This window comes from Bombina bombina, chromosome 5 (genome assembly GCF_027579735.1).
Source record: "Bombina bombina isolate aBomBom1 chromosome 5, aBomBom1.pri, whole genome shotgun sequence".
Taxonomy (NCBI): Eukaryota; Metazoa; Chordata; class Amphibia; order Anura; family Bombinatoridae; genus Bombina; species Bombina bombina.
The window spans coordinates 972672135-972691357 of NC_069503.1; positions in this window are offsets into that span (position 1 = coordinate 972672135).

Below are 19223 nucleotides of genomic sequence, written 5' to 3' on the forward strand. Positions count from 1 at the left end.
TTTAGAATAGGGTAGGGCATTTTTTTATTTTGGGGGGCTTTGTTATTTTATTAGGGGGCTTAGAGTAGGTGTAATTAGTTTAAAATTGTTGTAATATATTTCTAATGTTTGTAAATATTTTTTTATTTTTTGTAACTTAGTTCTTTTTTATTTTTTGTACTTTAGTTAGTTTATTTCATTGTATTTATTTGTAGGAATTGTATTTAATTTATTTATTGATAGTGTAGTGTTAGGTTTAATTGTAGATAATTATAGGTATTTTATTTAATTTATTTATCGATAGTGTAGTGTTAGGTTTAATTGTAACTTAGGTTAGGATTTATTTTACAGGTAAATTTGTAATTATTTTAACTATTTTAGCTATTAAATAGTTCTTAACTATTTAATAGCTATTGTACCTGGTTAAATACAAAGTTACCTGTAAAATAAATATTAATCCTAAAATAGCTATAATATCATTATAATTTATATTGTAGCTATATTATGATTTATTTTACAGGTAAGTATTTAGCTTTAAATAGGAATAATTTATTTAATAAGAGTTAATTAATTTCGTTAGATTAAAATTATATTTAACTTAGGGGGGTGTTAGTGTTAGGGTTAGACTTAGCTTTAGGGGTTAATACATTTATTACAATAGCGGTGAGCTCCAGTCGGCAGATTAGGGGTTAATAATTTAAGTTAGGTGTCGGCGATGTTAGGGAGGGCAGATTAGGGGTTAATACTATTTATTATAGGGTTAGTGAGGCGGATTAGGGGTTAATAACTTTATTATAGTAGCGGTGCGGTCCGCTCGGCAGATTAGGGGTTAATAAGTGTAGGCAGGTGGAGGCGACGTTGAGGGGGGCAGATTAGGGGTTAATAAATATAATATAGGGGCCGGCGGTGTTAGGGGCAGCAGATTAGGGGTACATAGCTATAACGTAGGTGGCGGCTCTTTGCGGTCGGCAGATTAGGGGTTAATTATTGTAGGTAGCTGGCTGCGACATTGTGGGGGGCAGGTTAGGGGTTAATAAATATAATATAGGGGTCGGCAGTGTTAGGGGCAGCAGCTTAGGGGTACATAGGGATAATGTAAGTAGCGGCGGTTTACGGAGCGGCAGATTAGGGGTTAAAATAAATATGCAGGGGTCAGCGATAGTGGGGGCGGCAGAATAGGGGTTAATAAGTGTAAGGTTAGGGGTGTTTAGACTCGGGGTACATGTTTGTCACACATCTGTTATTCACCGTTATGTCTACCACTGTCCCTTTAAGTCTTATTGCAAATCCCCTTTAAATATCTCCCTCAACCTCAAGTCAGTGCTTGGTATTGATTCTCCTTCTTACCCAAGCTCCACCCATATCTCCCAAACTGCTTGGTGATCTCTCTCTTCGGAAACTGTCAGCCTGTGCCTTACCAGCTCCTCACAGACCAGCTGCGCTACTCCGGAACTTGGCCTCTGTGACGTCACACGCCGTATTCAGCCGCCTCAAGCCAGCTCTCTCTGCTCTCAACGCTGATACCGCTGCTGCGGTTTACAGGCTGCTGTGCCCCTCTAAAGGTACCGTTACTAAGAGGTTCTCTCAATTGTTTGTGCCTAAATACTTTAGTTTCAATTCACACATACAGTTAGGTATTAGTACTTTTACTCCAGTCACTTTGTTTTGCCTGATATTCCGCTGCTTCTGTTAACTTAACTTTGGCCATATCATAACAATGCGCATATGTATAACTATTACATAATTACACTCCGTGATTACAAGGAGGCAAGGTACACTGTTGAATACCATAATTAATATAGCTGCGTCAGCCATAGTTCTACCTGCTGCAACTTGCTAATCTGATATCAAACTGCTTCCTGTGTGTGTGCTAGGATTTTACTTGTTACTCCGGGGTAATCTTCATGTAATCTCCTGCTACACACTTAGCAACACCCTCTCAAAATCATATATCAGCAGCTGTGGTCCAACGTTTATTTTTGTCTTCTTTCCAGACATTACAGGAATACCAAGCCCTATAAAATGGACCCAACTGATATGTCAGCTCACACGCAAACATTAAGCACTAAAGTAGATATGTTAACTGAAGGGCTCACTGCACTTAAATTAGAAAATGATAATTTAAAAACATACATAAAGGAGGTAGTGGATAGAAAACCCCCTCCCCAGGAACCCCAAATTAGTGCTCCTGAACCTTTTTCAGGTGATAGAAAAACTTTCAGAGAATTTAAGAATTCCTGCTACCTGTTATTTACCCTCAAACCATATACCTATCCAAATGATAGGATAAAGGTTATGACAACCATCTCTTACTTAAGAGCAGAGCCCAAAGCATGGGCAAATACCTTCTTAGAGCACAACGATGACATCCTTAATTCCTTGGACTCCTTTTTCTCTGCCCTAGCACAAATCTATGAGGACCCTTTTAAACAACAGACGGCTGAAACAGCTATGAGGTCCCTAAAGCAGAGGAAAAGAGAGGTAGAGGAATATATCGCCGAATTTAAAAGGTGGGCTCCTGACACCCAATGGAACAACTTATCCTTGCGAAACCAATTTCGCCTAGGGTTGTCAGAAGCCATTAAGGATGAGCTATCACGTACCCAAATACCCCCTACTCTTGAGCAACTCATAGATCTCAGTATCTGCATAGATAGGAGGCTTAGGGAAAGACATCATGAAAGAAGTAGTCACGACTCAGCCTATAGGCAAAAAACCACATCAAATTTACCCACGACACATTCAAAACCCCCTGCTGAACCTATGGATATCGCCTTTCTACGAGGTCCACTGAGCTCTCAGGAAAAGATAAGGCGCCGCACGAATAATCTGTGCATGTACTGCGCATCAGAAGACCATGGGGTCAGAGACTGTCCCAACTTAACCCGCCAAAGAAAGGGTAAGTTGCTTACTCCTTCCCCCTCAATAAAAAGCATTCTCAAATGTTCTCATTACTGCAAAATTCCTCTTGTCTTACAGTGGGATCAAACCCGGGTGACACTTCAAGGGATCATTGACTCTGGTGCTTCTCTCTCTTATATAGATGTAACTTTCTGTGAAATTAATAAAATACCCCTGCATAAGAAACTGTCTCCTGTCTACTTGAGGGGGATTGATGGCAAGGTCCTGTCCACAGGTCTCGTTACATTCGAAACCAGTCCCATCTTAATGTCAACAGAGTGCCATCACAGGGAGTACATTAAATTTGATGTTATTACTTCTCCTGATTTTCCTTTGATATTAGGGTAACAGTGGCTTCGGCAACATGATCCCTTGATATCATGGTCATCACTTTCCTTATAATTCAGCTCTGAGTATTGCAAAACTACCTGCTTCCCACATCTACTTCTGCAAAACCCCTCAGAGAGTTTACAGTCAAACGTACCTATGGACTATGCAGAGTTCAAAGATGTTTTTAGTAAAACCCAATCTGAGACTCTCCCTCCACACAGGCCATATGACTGCACCATTGATTTACTACCTGGAGCAGTCATACCTTGTGGTCACATATTCCCTCTCTCAAAACCAGAATTACTACACCTCAGATCCTATATCGATGAAAATTTTAAAAAAAGGCTTCATCAGGCCATCGACCTCCCCTGCAGCAGCAGGTATCTTTTTTGTAAAGAATAAGGACGGATCTTTAAGACCTATAGTAGACTATAGGCAGTTAAATAAAATAACCATAAAAAAACGTTACCCCTTACCGCTCATTCCGGAACTAATTGAGCGGTTGGTGGGCTCCAAGATCTTCACCAAGCTAGATCTTAGGGGCGCAAACAACTTGATCAGGATGCGGGCAGGAGATGAATGGCTGACTGCATTTCGTACTCGTTATGGGTTATATGAATATGTAGTCATGCCATTCGGTCTCTGCAATGCCCCTGCCACCTTCCAGCACCTGATCAATGATATCTTCAAGGATGTGCTAGACACTTATGTCGTTATCTACTTGGATGACATTTTAATTTTCTCAAAGACCCTCGCCGATCACAAGATGCATGTCCGTCAGGTTCTTACACGTCTCCGAAATAATTTATTATTTGTGAAGGCTGAAAAATGTACATTCCACGTAAACAGTATTCCCTTCCTGGGCTACATTATATCTGATATGGGTATACGCATGGACGAAAATAAGATCAAAACAGTACTAGACTGGCCTGTTCCCACAACTAGAAAACAAGTTCAAAGTTTTATCGGTTTCGCCAACTTTTACAGAAAATTTATTAGGAACTATTCTACTCTTGCTAAACCACTCACTGATCTCACAAAACAAAATATCAAATTCGTCTGGTCCAACACCACCCAAGAAGCTTTTGACAGATTGAAAACAAGTTTTACATCTGCTCCTATCCTCAGGTATCCTAACACCGAACTCCCATTCACCCTCGAAGTGGATGCCTCAGACTTCGCTCTTGGAGCCATTCTCTCGTAAAGAGAGTCTCACCAACAACCACTGCACCCAGTAGCTTACTACTCCAGGTCCTTGACCTCTGCAGAAAGACATTACCCGGTGGGTGAAAAGGAGCTCCTTGCCATAAAGGCCGCTTTTGAACAATGGAGACACCTACTTGAAGGAGCCACAACGCCTACCATAGTGTACACGGACCACAGGAACCTACAATTTCTTAAATCCACTAGAACACTCTCTGCCCGCCAAGTCCGTTGGAATCTCTTCCTATCACGTTTCAACTTCCTCATCACTTACAGACCCGCAAGCAAAAATGGCAAAGCAGATGCTCTCTCTCGGACACCACACACATCAGTAGATCATACCTTCGACCGGCACGTTATTCCAGAAAATAATTTCCTTCTCTTCCTGATAGATTCCTTACCGTTTCTACAGTCTGAACAAATCAAAGATCCATCAAAACCTTTACATCTCTTACTAATGAATAATGACGGAGTCTATTGCCACAACCAGAAGTTCTACGTTCCCCCTTCTCTACGTGACCAACTACTATGCTCTGCCCATGACTCACCTCTCAGTGGACATTGTGGGTTGAAAAAAACGAAAGAACTCTTACAGAGGTCCTACTGGTGGCCTACCATCCTACCTGATGTTACTCAGTTCATAAACACCTGCCGAGCCTGTACCATATCAAAGAGGAGTAAGAGGCCTCCTTTTGGACTCCTGCTTACCACACCTACTCCGGATAAACCCTGGCAAGAAATAGCCTTAGACTATATAGTGGATCTACCGAAATCAGATAAAAACACAACTATACTTGTTGTAGTAGATCTGTTTAGTAAGATGCTCCACTTGATACCTTTTCACAAGCTCCCAACTGCTGCAGAGACCATCCACCTATTACTTGTTAATGTCATTAAACTACATGGACTTCCAAGAAAAATACTAACTGACCGTGGGTCTCAGTTCACTAGCTCTCTATGGTCTGCCTTCTGTAAACAGTTCTCCATCGACAAATCTCTGTCTTCTTCATATCATCCTCAGACAAACGGACAGACAGAGAGGTGCAACCAATGGGTGGAGCAGTTCTTATGAACATATTGTCATAATAACCAACATTCTTGGTCCCAACAGTTACACTTTGCTGAATTCGTCTTCAACAACACTGTACACTCAACCACTAAACAGACACCCTTCTATACCAACTATGGATTCCATCCGAAGTTCCAATACCTCCCTGATCTAGCTCCAAACCATCCTCACATATCAGACCTAACATCCACCATGGATTCAAATTTCACGACTGTTAAACATGCTATTGAGGATGCAAAACTCATACAGAAAAGATACTATGATCTACGCCGAACACCTCCACCTGCATACTCTATTGGTGATCTCGTCTGGCTCTCCACTAAAAATCTCCGATTATCCACGCCATCTAGGAAACTCTCACCACTCTTCATAGGACCTTTTCCTATACAAAAGATCATAAATTGTAACGCAGTTCGCCTCACTCTACCAACCACCCTGAAAATACACCCTACTTTCCACGTATCCCTGCTGAAACCCTACCGCCAGGTACGTGACCGTTGTTTAGATGCCACTTTGCCTCCTGTATCTGTGGACCCCAGTTTGGAATATGAGGTTGAGGACATTTTGGACAGTAGACTCTCGAGGGGTGTCCTACAATATCTTATTAAATGGAAAGACTACCCTGTGGAACATAACTCTTGGGAACCTTCTTCTAACATCTCCGCTCCCAGACTGATATCCCGCTTCCATCAGAGATTTCCTGATCGTCCTCGGTCCTGAGCTTCAGTGCCGCTCCTTGGAGGGGGTATCCTGTCACACATCTGTTATTCACCGTTATGTCTACCACTGTCCCTTTAAGTCTTATTGCAAATCCCCTTTAAATATCTCCCTCAACCTCAAGTCAGTGCTTGGTATTGATTCTCCTTCTTACCCAAGCTCCACCCATATCTCCCAAACTGCTTGGTGATCTCTCTCTTCGGAAACTGTCAGCCTGTGCCTTACCAGCTCCTCACAGACCAGCTGCGCTACTCCGGAACTTGGCCTCTGTGATGTCACACGCCGTATTCAGCCGCCTCAAGCCAGCTCTCTCTGCTCTCAACGCTGATACCGCTGCTGCGGTTTACACGCTGCTGTGCCCCTCTAAAGGTACCGTTACTAAGAGGTTCTCTCAATTGTTTGTGCCTAAATACTTTAGTTTCAATTCACACATACAGTTAGGTATTAGTACTTTTACTCCAGTCACTTTGTTTTGCCTGATATTCCGCTGCTTCTGTTAACTTAACTTTGGCCATATTATAACACAATGCGCATATGTATAACTATTACATAATTACACTCTGTGATTACAAGGAGGCAAGGTACACTGCTAAATACCATAATTAATATAGCTGCATCAGCCATAGTTCTATCTGCTGCAACTTGCTAATCTGATATCAAACTGCTTCCTGTGTGTGTGCATGTAATCTCCTGCTACACACTTAGCAACACCCTCTCAAAATCATATATCAGCAGCTGTGGTCCAACTTTTATTTTTGTCTTCTTTCCAGACATTACAATGTTAGAGTGTTAGGTGCAGACGTAGGAAGTGTTTCCCCATAGCAAACAATGGGGCTGCGTTAGGAGCTGAACGCGGCTTTTTTGCAGGTGTTAGGTTTTTTTTCAGCTCAAACAGCACCATTGTTTCCTATGGGGGAATCGTGCACGAGCACGTTTTTGAGGCTGGCCGCGTCCGTAAGCAACTCTGGTATCGAGAGTTGAAGTTGCGTTAAATATGCTCTACGCTCCTTTTTTGGAGCCTAACGCAGCCATTCTGTGGACTCTCAATACCAGAGTTATTTTAAATGTGCGGCCAGAAAAAAGCCAGCGTTAAATACACGGGTCGTTACCGACAAAACTCTAAATCTAGCCGTAAGATAGCTACAATATAACTAATAATTACATTGTAGCTATTTTAGGGTTTATATTTATTTTACAGGTAACTTTGTATTTATTTTAACTAGGTACAATAGCTATTAAATAGTTATTAACTATTTAATAGCTACCTAGTTAAAATAAATACAAAAGTACCTGTAAAATAAATCCTAACCTAAGTTACAATTACACCTAACACTATACTACAATTAAATTAATTAAATACAATTACCTACAATTAAATAAAAATAACTAAAATTAACTAAAGTACAAAAAAAACTCTAAATTACTGAAAATTAAAAAATTACAAGAAGTTTAAACTAATTAAACCTAATCTAAGCCCCCTAATAAAATAAAATACTAAATTACAAATAGCCCTTAAAAGGGCTTTTTGCAGGGCATTGCCCCAAAGTAATCAGCTCTTTTACCTGTAAAAAAGAAATACACCCCCCCAACATTAAAACCCACACACCCAACCCTACTCTAAAACCCACCCAAACCCCCCTTAAACAAACCTAACACTACCCCCTGAAGATCCCCCTACCTTGAGCCGTCTTCACCCAGCCAGGCCTAAGTCCTCAAGGAATCTGGGCAAAGTGGTCCTCCAGATGGGCAGAAGTCTTCATCCAATCCGGCCAGAAGAGGTCCTCCAGATGGGCAGAAGTCTTCATCCAAGCGGCATCTTCTATCTTCTTCCATCCAACGAGGAGCGGCACCATCTTGAAGACATCCGATGCGGAGCATCCATCGATCCCGACGACTAAACGACGAATGACGGTTCCTTTAAATGACGTAATCCAAGATGGCGTCCCTTGAATTCCAATTGGCTGATAGAATTCTATCAGCCAATCGGAATTAAGTTAGGAAAAATCTGATTGGCTGATCCAATCAGCCAATAGGATTGACCTTGCATTCTATTGGCTGTTCCAAAAAGCCAATAGAATGCAAGGTCAATCCTATTGGCTGATTAGATCAGCCAATCGGATTGAAATTCAATCCGATTGGCTGATTGCATCAGCCAATAGGATTTTTCCTACCTTAATTCTGATTGGCTGATAGAATTCTAGCCAATAGGATTTTTCCTACCTTAATTCCGATTGGCTGATAGAATTCTATCAGCCAATTGGAATTCAAGGGATGCCATCTTGGATAAAGTCATTTAAAGGAACCGTCATTGGTCGTTTAGTCATCGGGATCGATGGATGCTCCGCGTCGGATGTCTTCAAGATGGTGCCGCTCCTCGTCGGATGGAAGAAGATAGAAGATGCCGCTTGGATGAAGACTTCTGCCCATCTGGAGGACCTCTTCTGGCCGGATTGGATGAAGACTTCTGCCCATCTGGAGGACCACTTCGCCCGGATTCGTTGAGGACTTAGGCCCGGCTGGGTGAAGACGGCTCAAGGTAGGGTGATCTTCAGGGGGTTAGTGTTAGGTTTTTTTAAGGTGGGTTTGGGTGGGTTTTAGAGTAGGGTTGGGTGTGTGGGTGGTGGGTTTTAATGTTGGGGGGTGTATTTCTTTTTTTACAGGTAAATGAGCTGAACACTTTGGGGCAATGCCCCGCAAAAATACCTTTTAAGGGCTATTTGTAATTTAGTATAGGGTAGGGAATTTTATTATTTTGGGGGGATTTTTTCTTTTATTAGGGGGCTTAGATTAGGTGTAATTAGTTTAAACTTCTTGTAATTTTTTTATTTTCTGTAATTTAGAGGGGTTTTTTTTGTACTTTAGTTAATTTTAGTTATTTTTATTTAATTGTAGGTAATTGTATTTAATTAATTTAATTTATTTAATTGTAGAATAGTGTTAGGTGTAATTGTAACTTAGGTTAGGATTTATTTTACAGGTACTTTTGTACTTATTTTAACTAGGTAGCTATTAAATAGTTAATAACTATTTAATAGCTATTGTACCTAGTTAAAATAAATACAAAGTTGCCTGTAAAATAAAAATAAACCCTAAAATAGCTACAATGTAACTATTAGTTATATTGTAGCTATCTTAGGGTTTATTGTATAGGTAAGTATTTAGTTTTATTATAATTTATTTAATTATAAAAATATTTATTTAGATTAATTTAAATAATATTTAAGTTAGGGGGGTGTTAGGGTTTGGGTTAGACTTAGGTTTAGAGGTTAATAGATATAATGTAGGTGGCGGCGGTGTAGGGGGGGCAGATTAGGGGTTAATAAATGTAATGTAGGCGGCGGTGGGCTCCGGGAGCAGCAGTTCAGGGGTTAAACATTTTATTTATTTGCGGCGGGGTCCGGGATCGGCAGGATAGGGGTTAATAACTTTATGTAGGTGGCGGCGGTATAGGGGGCAGCAGATTAGGGGTTAATAGGTATAATGTAGGTGGTGGCGGGTTCCGGGAGCGGCGGTTTAGGGGTTAATATATTTATTATAGTAGCGGCGGGGTCGGGGAGCGGCGGTTTATGGGTTAATATATTTATTATAGTTGCGGCAGGGTCCGGGAGCGGCGGTTTAGGGGTTAATAAGTTTATTTAGTTGCGGGGGGCTCCGGGAGTGGCGATTTAGGGGGTATAACAGTATAGTATAGTGTGGGTGCTTAGTGACAGGCTAGCAAGAAAGCTGCGAATAAGCCGATGAGCAGAGAGATCGATGACTGTTAGTTAACAACAGTCCGCTGCTCATCGCACCGTACTTGATGCGCAGCTTTTTGACAGTTTTCTTGATAAATTTGGCAAATGTATTCAGGTCCGCAGCAGCAATGTTAGGCGAGCTTAGGCGAGCGTATTGGAGCCGGCGAATGCTAGAAAGTAGACAGCTTGATAAATAGAGGCCAATGTGTCTGGATTGGTTGGTTACCTCCAAGTTAAGGTTTTTTAAAGCGGTTCACCCAGTTACTCGGCTTGTCATTTTTCCAAAATAATTTGTGCATTGATAAAGGGCGGTTCTTAGGCTGAAACGCGTTTGTTATTATTTTGCACTGTGTGTAATGCCCCTAGCACCTGAAGCAGACATCTGCAGTTATCGGAGAGGAAACAGGGGGTATTTCCACCGTTTTTATAGTGGTGGTAGTTTTCTGAAGGGGGTATACCTGCTTTTTATACTTACACTGATTAAAGGTTAAGTTTTATACCTATATACATTTAATTGAGAAAGAGTGCTAGATAAACCCTTATCTTTTTCCCTAGTTCTTTCTGGGGGTTTGTTTGGTACCTGTATTTACAGTCATATATACACATATAAAGACATAAATAAATATGTATACATATATAGACATATATAAGTGCTTTGGAGCCCTTTGTAGTTAAAATGAAAACAGAATTTATGCTTACCTGATAAATTACTTTCTCCAACGGTGTGTCCGGTCCACGGCGTCATCCTTACTTGTGGGATATTCTCTTCCCCAACAGGAAATGGCAAAAAGTCCCAGCAAAGCTGGTCACATGATCCCTCCTAGGCTCCGCCCACCCCAGTCATTCGACCGACGGACAGGAGGAAATATATATAGGAGAAACCATATGATACCGTGGTGACTGTAGTTAGAGAAAATAATTCATCAGACCTGATTAAAAAACCAGGGCGGGCCGTGGACCGGACACACCGTTGGAGAAAGTAATTTATCAGGTAAGCATAAATTCTGTTTTCTCCAACATAGGTGTGTCCGGTCCACGGCGTCATCCTTACTTGTGGGAACCAATACCAAAGCTTTAGGACATGGATGAAGGGAGGGAGCAAATCAGGTCACCTAAATGGAAGGCACCACGGCTTGCAAAACCTTTCTCCCAAAAATAGCCTCCGAAGAAGCAAAAGTATCAAATTTGTAAAATTTGGCAAAAGTGTGCAGTGAAGACCAAGTCGCTGCCTTACATATCTGGTCAACAGAAGCCTAGTTCTTGAAGGCCCATGTGGAAGCCACAGCCCTAGTGGAGTGAGCTGTGATTCTTTCAGGAGGCTGCCGTCCGGCAGTCTCATAAGCCAATCGGATAATGCTTTTAAGCCAAAAGGAAAGAGAGGTAGAAGTCGCTTTTTGACCTCTCCTTTTACCAGAATAAACAACAAACAAGGAAGATGTTTGTCTGAAATCTTTGGTAGCCTCTAAATAGAATTTTAGAGCACGGACTACGTCCAAATTGTGTAACAAACGTTCCTTCTTTGAAACTGGATTTAAACTCCAGGGAGGAGTCAAAGGTCTATAAACAGGCTTGATCCTAACCAGAGCCTGAACAAATGCTTGAACATCTGGCATAGCTGCCAGTCGTTTGTGTAGTAAGACAGATAAAGCAGAAATCTGTCCCTTAAGAGAACTTGCAGATAATCCTTTCTCCAAACCTTCTTGTAGAAAGGATAGAATCTTAGGAATCTTTATCTTGTTCCATGGCAATCCTTTGGATTCACACCAACAGATATATTTTTTCCATATTTTATGGTAAATTTTTCTAGTTACAGGCTTCCTAGCCTGAATCAGAGTATCTATTACAGAATCTGAAAATCCACGCTTTGATAAAATCAAGCGTTCAATCTCCAAGCCGTCAGCTGGAGGGAAACCAGATTCGGATGTTCGAATGGACCTTGAACAAGAAGGTCCTGTCTCAAAAGTAGCTTCCATGGTGGAGCCGATGACATATTCACCAGGTCTGCATACCAAGTCCTGCGTGGCCACGCAGGAGCTATCAAGATCACCGAAGCCCTCTCCTGAATGATCCTGGCTACCAGCCTGGGAATGAGAGGAAACGGTGGGAATACATAAGCTAGGTTGAAGGTCCAAGGTGCTACTAGTGCATCTACTAGAGATCCCTGGATCTGGACCCGTAGCAAGGAACCTTGAAGTTCTGACGAGACGCCATCAGATCCATGTCTGGAATGCCCCATAATTGAGTTATTTGGGCAAAGATTTCCGGATGGAGTTCCCACTCCCCCGGATGGAATGTCTGACGACTCAGAAAATCCGCTTCCCAATTTTCCACTCCTGGGATGTGGATTGCAGACAAGTGGCAGGAGTGATCCTCCGCCCATTGAATTATTTTGGTCACTTCTTCCATCGCCAGGGAACTCCTTGTTCCCCCCTGATGATTGATATATGCAACAGTCGTCATTTTGTCTGATTGAAACCTTATGAATTTGGCCTTTGCTAGTTGAGGCCAAGCTTTGAGAGCATTGAATATCGCTCTCAGTTCCAGAATGTTTATCGGGAGAAGAGATTCTTCCTGAGACCATAGACCCTGAGCTTTCAGGGGTTCCCAGACCGCGCCCCAGCCCACCAGGCTGGCGTCGGTCGTGACAATGACCCACTCTGGTCTGCGGAAGCTCATTCCCTGTGACAGATTGTCCAGGGTCAGCCACCAACGGAGTGAATCTCTGGTCTTTTGATCTACTTGAATCGTCGGAGACAAGTCTGTATAATCCCCATTCCACTGTCTGAGCATGCACAGTTGTAATGGTCTTAGATGAATTCGTGCAAAAGGAACTATGTCCATTGCTGCAACCATCAATCCTATTACTTCCATGCACTGCGCTATGGAAGGACGAAGAACAGAATGAAGTACTTGACAAGAGCTTAGAATTTTTGATTTTCTGACCTCTGTCAGAAAAATCCTAATTTCTAAGGAATCTATTATTGTTCCCAAGAAGGGAACTCTTGTTGACGGGGACAGAGAACTTTTTTCTTTGTTCACCTTCCATCCGTGAGATCTGAGAAAGGCTAGGATGATGTCCGTATGAGCCTTTGCTTTTGACAGAGACGACGCTTGAATCAGGATGTCGTCCAAGTAAGGTACTACTGCAATGCCCCTTGGTCTTAGAACCGCTAGAAGGGACCCTAGTACCTTTATGAAAATCCTTGGAGCAGTGGCTAATCCGAATGGAAGTGCCACAAACTGGTAATGCTTGTCCAGAAAAGCGAACCTTAGGAACTGATGATGTTCCTTGTGAATAGGAATATGTAGGTACGCATCCTTTAAATCCACGGTAGTCATAAATTGATTTTCCTGGATAGTAGGTAGGATCGTTCGAATAGTTTCCATTTTGAACGATGGAACCTTGAGAAATTTGTTTAGGATCTTGAGATCCAAAATTGGTCTGAATGTTCCCTCTTTTTTGGGAACTATGAACAGGTTGGAATAAAAACCCATCCCTTGTTCTCTAATTGGAACTGGATGAATCACTCCCATTTTTAACAGGTCTTCTACACAATGTAAGAATGCCTGTCTTTTTATTTGGTTTGAAGATAATTGAGACCTGTGGAACCTTCCCCTTGGGGGTAGTTCCTTGAATTCCAGGAGATAACCTTGAGAAACTATTTCTAGCGCCCAAGGATCCTGAACATCTCTTGCCCAAGCCTGAGCAAAGAGAGAAAGTCTGCCCCCCACCAGATCCGGTCCCGGATCGGGGGCCATCCCTTCATGCTGTTTTGGTAGCAGTGGTAGGCTTCTTGGCCTGCTTACCCTTGTTCCAGCCTTGCATTGGTCTCCAGGCTGGTTTGGGTTGTGAAGTATTACCCTCTTGCTTAGAGGATGTAGAATTAGAGGCTGGTCCGTTTCTGCGAAAGGGACGAAAATTAGGCTTATTTTTAGCCTTAAAAGACCTATCCTGTGGGAGGGCGTGGCCCTTTCCCCCAGTGATGTCTGAAATAATCTCTTTCAAATCAGGTCCACCGTCCAAATAATGTTTTACCCTTGAAAGGAATGTTAAGCAATTTTGTCTTGGAAGACACATCCGCTGACCAAGACTTTAGCCAAAGCGCTCTGCGCGCCACGATAGCAAACCCAGAATTTTTCGCCGCTAATCTAGCTAATTGCAAAGCGGCATCTAAAATAAAAGAGTTAGCCAATTTAAGTGCTTGAACTCTGTCCATAACCTCCTCATACGAAGATTCTTTATTGAGCGACTTTTCTAGTTCCTCGAACCAGAAACACGCTGCCGTAGTGACAGGAACAATGCATGAAATTGGTTGTAGAAGGTAACCTTGTTGAACAAAAATCTTTTTAAGCAAACCCTCTAATTTTTTATCCATAGGATCTTTGAAAGCACAACTATCTTCTATAGGAATAGTAGTGCGTTTGTTTAGAGTAGAAACCGCCCCCTCGACCTTGGGGACTGTCTGCCATAAGTCCTTTCTGGGGTCGACTATAGGAAATAATTTCTTAAATATAGTGGGGGGAACAAAAGGTATGCCGGGCCTTTCCCACTCCTTATTTACTATGTCCGCCACCCGCTTGGGTATAGGAAAAGGGTCGGGGGCACCGGAACCTCTAGGAACTTGTCCATCTTACATAACTTCTCTGGAATGACCAAATTGTCACAATCATCCAGAGTAGATAATACCTCCTTAAGCAGTGCGCGGAGATGTTCTAATTTAAATTTAAATGTCACAACATCAGGTTCAGCTTGTTGAGAAATCTTTCCTGAATCTGAAATTTCTCCCTCAGACAAAACCTCCCTCATGGCCCCTTCAGATTGGTGTGAGGGTATGACAAAACAATTATCATCAGCGTCCTCTTGCTCTTCAGTGTTTAAAACAGAGCAATCGCACTTTCTCTGATAAGTAGGCATTTTGGATAAAATATTTGCTATAGAGTTATCCATTACAGCCGTTAATTGTTGCATGGTAATAAGAATTGGCGCACTAGATGTACTAGGGGCCTCCTGTGTGGGCAAAACTGGTGTAGACACAGAAGGGGATGATGTAGTATCATGTTTACTCCCCTCATTTGAGGAATCATCTTGGGCAATATCATTATCTGTGGCATTACTGTCCTTACTTTGTTTGGACACTATGGCACAATTATCACATAAATTTAAATGGGGAGACACCTTGGCTTTCATACATATAGAACATAGCTTATCTGATGGTACAGACATGTTAAACAGGCTTAAACTTGTCAACAAAGCACAAAAAACGTTTTAAAATAAAACCATTACTGTCACTTTAAATTTCAAACTGAAAACACTTTATTACTGAATATGTGAAAAAGTATGAAGGAATTGTTCAAAATTCACCAAAATTTCACCACAGTGTCTTAAAGCATTAAAAATATTGCACACCAAATTTCAGAGCTTTAACCCTTAAATTAACGGAACCGGAGCCGTTTTTACATTTAACCCCTATACAGTCCCAGCTATATGCTTTGCTGAGACCCAACTAAGCCCAGAGGGGAATACGATACCAAATGATGCCTTCTATAAGCTTTTTCAGTGATTCTTAGCTCCTCACACATGCATCTGCATGCCTTGCTCTCCAAAAACAACTGCGCATTAGTGGCGCGAAAATGAGGCTCTGTCTATAACTAGAAAAGGCCCCCATCTGAAAAAGGTGTCCAACACAGTGCCTGCCGTTTTTCTAAACAATCCCCAAGATTATAATAACCATTAATAGTTAGAATCTGCATAATATGCCTAGTAAAGCAATCTACCAGTTTTTTAAGCCCTTTTGAAGCCCTTTATTCTTTTATTTAACTAAGAAAATGGCTTACCGGTCCCCATGAGGGGAAATGACAGCCTTCCAGCATTACATGGTCTTGTTAGAAATATGGCCAGTCATACCTTAAGCAGAAAAGTCTGCTAACTGTTTCCCCCAACTGAAGTTACTTCATCTCAACAGTCCTGTGTGGAAACAGCAATCGATTTTAGTAACTTCTGCTAAAATCATCTTCCTCTTACAAACAGAAATCTTCATCTTTTTTCTGTTTCAGAGTAAATAGTACATACCAGCACTATTTTAAAATAACAAACACTTGATAGAAGAATAAAAACTACATTTAAACACCAAAAAACTCTTAACCATCTCCGTGGAGATGTTGCCTGTGCAACGGCAAAGAGAATGACTTGGGTGGGCGGAGCCTAGGAGGGATCATGTGACCAGCTTTGCTGGGACTCTTTGCCATTTCCTGTTGGGGAAGAGAATATCCCACAAGTAAGGATGACGCCGTGGACCGGACACACCTATGTTGGAGAAAGTATACACCAATTTTCATATAACTGCATGTAATAGAAGAATAAAAACTACATTTAAACACCAAAAAACTCTTAACCATCTCCGTGGAGATGTTGCCTGTGCAACGGCAAAGAGAATGACTTGGGTGGGCGGAGCCTAGGAGGGATCATGTGACCAGCTTTGCTGGGACTCTTTGCCATTTCCTGTTGGGGAAGAGAATATCCCACAAGTAAGGATGACGCCGTGGACCGGACACACCTATGTTGGAGAAAGTATACACCAATTTTCATATAACTGCATGTAATAGACATTACTATAAAGAAGAATATGCACAGATGCTGATCTAAAAATCCAGTATAAAACCTTTTAAAAACTTACTTAGAAGCACCCAGTTTAGCACTATTAATGAGGTAGTCTGGGACACCCACTGAAAGGGGCTAGGTAAACAAAAAGAGCAGACACTCCCCACCTCCCTTGCATATGAAAAGACAGATAACAAAAACAGGAGCCTGCTGGAGTCTGTAAACGTGTGTATACATCTGACACTGTAGGGCCTGGTTAGGAGTCTGAAAATCAGCACAATGTTCTTAAAAAATAAGCAAAACTATACATTGTAACAAAAACACTACCAGATGGGCTATATAAATTGATCATTTACAAAAAAAAATGATGCAAAGAAAAATCTAGTGTACAATGTCCCTTTAAGTAGATAAAAACATTTAAAAACATATTTATGCTATTTTAATTTTTAATAAAGTGTTATACTGTGTATTTACTGTAAATATTTCACATTCCAATGTTCTGCACGTAGCAGAATATGTTCTAAGTATTTATAAATATATATTCCATTTCCTATATATATATCTATATATAAAACTAATCATGTATATGTGTATATATATATATATGTAAGTATTTATGAATAAATATAACCTATTCTGGTATGTGAAGAACATTAGAATGTTAAATATTAAATATTAATATTTTCATGTTGGGTTAGCGTACTTGAGAATAAGTTCAGCTTTTTGAGCACATTGGGTTAGCATGTGAGCGAATACTTTTTACTTTCAACTTGTTATACAAACGATACCTGACGCAGGCTAGAAGCTTACTTCTAGGGGAGTTAGCATGCGAGCAGGAGCACAAAATACTGCTCCACTTGTAATCTGGCCCTGACTGAGCCATTGACAAGAGGCATTTATGTGCAGTTAACTTCCAGTAGTGCATTGCTGCTCTTGAGCAATCCTAGGTATGATTTTCAACAGTTGTTTAAAGGGACACTGAACCCAAATTTTTTATTTCGTGATTCAGATAGAGCATGCAATTTTAAGCAACTTTCTAATTTACTCCTATTATCAAATTTTCTTCATTCTCTTGGTATCTTTATTTGAAATGCAAGAATGTAAGTTTAGATGCCGGCCCATTTTTGGTGAACAACCTGGGTTGTTCTTGCTGATTGGTGGATAAATTCACCCAGCAATAAACAAGTGCTTTCCATGGTCTGAACCAAAAAATTGATAATAGGAGTAAATTACAAAGTTGCTTAAAATTGCATGCTCTATCTGAATCACGAATCAGTGTCCCTTTAAAACTGCATACTGTATAGGATACATGAAAGAAAATTAGCAGACTTGCTAAAAAAAATGTGCTTTTTCATTATACCATTTTATCTGCTGCTTGTATAATAAGACAATCTAGTCTTTTTTAAAAGTCATATGGTTGTCAGTGGGTGAGAAATCCCTGAAGGCAAATTAGAAAGGAATTTTAGCCAATCCCCTCTATAGTGAGAGCTGAGTTGTACAGTGTGCAGTATTAGAGGTTTAACAATTTGCTATACAGCTGCTCCTTGCTATCTGGCAATGCTGATATATTGGGCATTTTTTATTTTTTATTTATTTTGCATCACTGATTCTAGCGTATTATGCACTAGATTCCAAGTGACGTGGTATTTATTTTTTTGCAAATCGGGAAAATATCTGCTAGAGTTAAGTTTTTGCGTTAGTCAGATTGCGCTAGTATTACAAGTTAAAAAAAAATATTTTGTGCAAGCCGTATCCCGACTAGCGCAAAAATATGAACTTACAATATTGCGTGTGTGTTTACGTATTTCCCCCCATAAAAGTCAATAAAGAAAAAAAGTGAAAAAAAACCCACTCTCTTGCACAAACACCATGACATATTCTCTTTAGCGCAAACCCGACATGTAATTAGAAATATTTCATATTCCAATGTTCTTTAAGACGTGTGTTTGTAATATGCACATACCCGATCCCATACTGTAATATGCGCAAACATGATTGCATACTGTAATATGCGCATACACAACGATAATAAAAATATGTATACATATATATAAATATTTGTATATGTGTATATTTCTGTAAATACATATACACATATAAAACATAATTTATGTAAGAACTTACATGATAAATTCATTTATGTCATAATAGCAAGAGTCCATGAGCTGACGTATGGGATATACATTCCTACCAGGAGGGGGCAGAGTTTCCCAAACCTCAAAATGCCTATAAATACACCTCCCACCTCACTCACACCTTAAATTAACGAATAGCCAAGAAGTAAGGTGTATAAAAAGGAGTAAAAAGCACTTAAGAAGAGGAACTGGAAAAATGAATGTGCTTTATACAAAAAAACAACCACAAAAAATAGGGTGGGTCTCATGGACTCTTGCCACTATGAAAGAAATTAATTTATCAGGTAAGTTCTTACATAAATTATGTTTTCTGTCATGTAAGTGGCAAGAGTCCAAGAGCTAGTGACCTATGGGATATAAAACCCAAGATGTGGAAATCCACAAAGTCACTAGAGAGGGAGGGATAGAACATAAACAGCTATTTCTGCTGAGAAATGAAAACCCAAAAAATAATACAATTTTCTTAAACATTTCAAAAAAACTCAAATCAAAGGCATTAGAATCAAGCTGAGACAACTGCCCGAAGAACCTTTCTACCAAAGGCTGTTTCCGAAGAA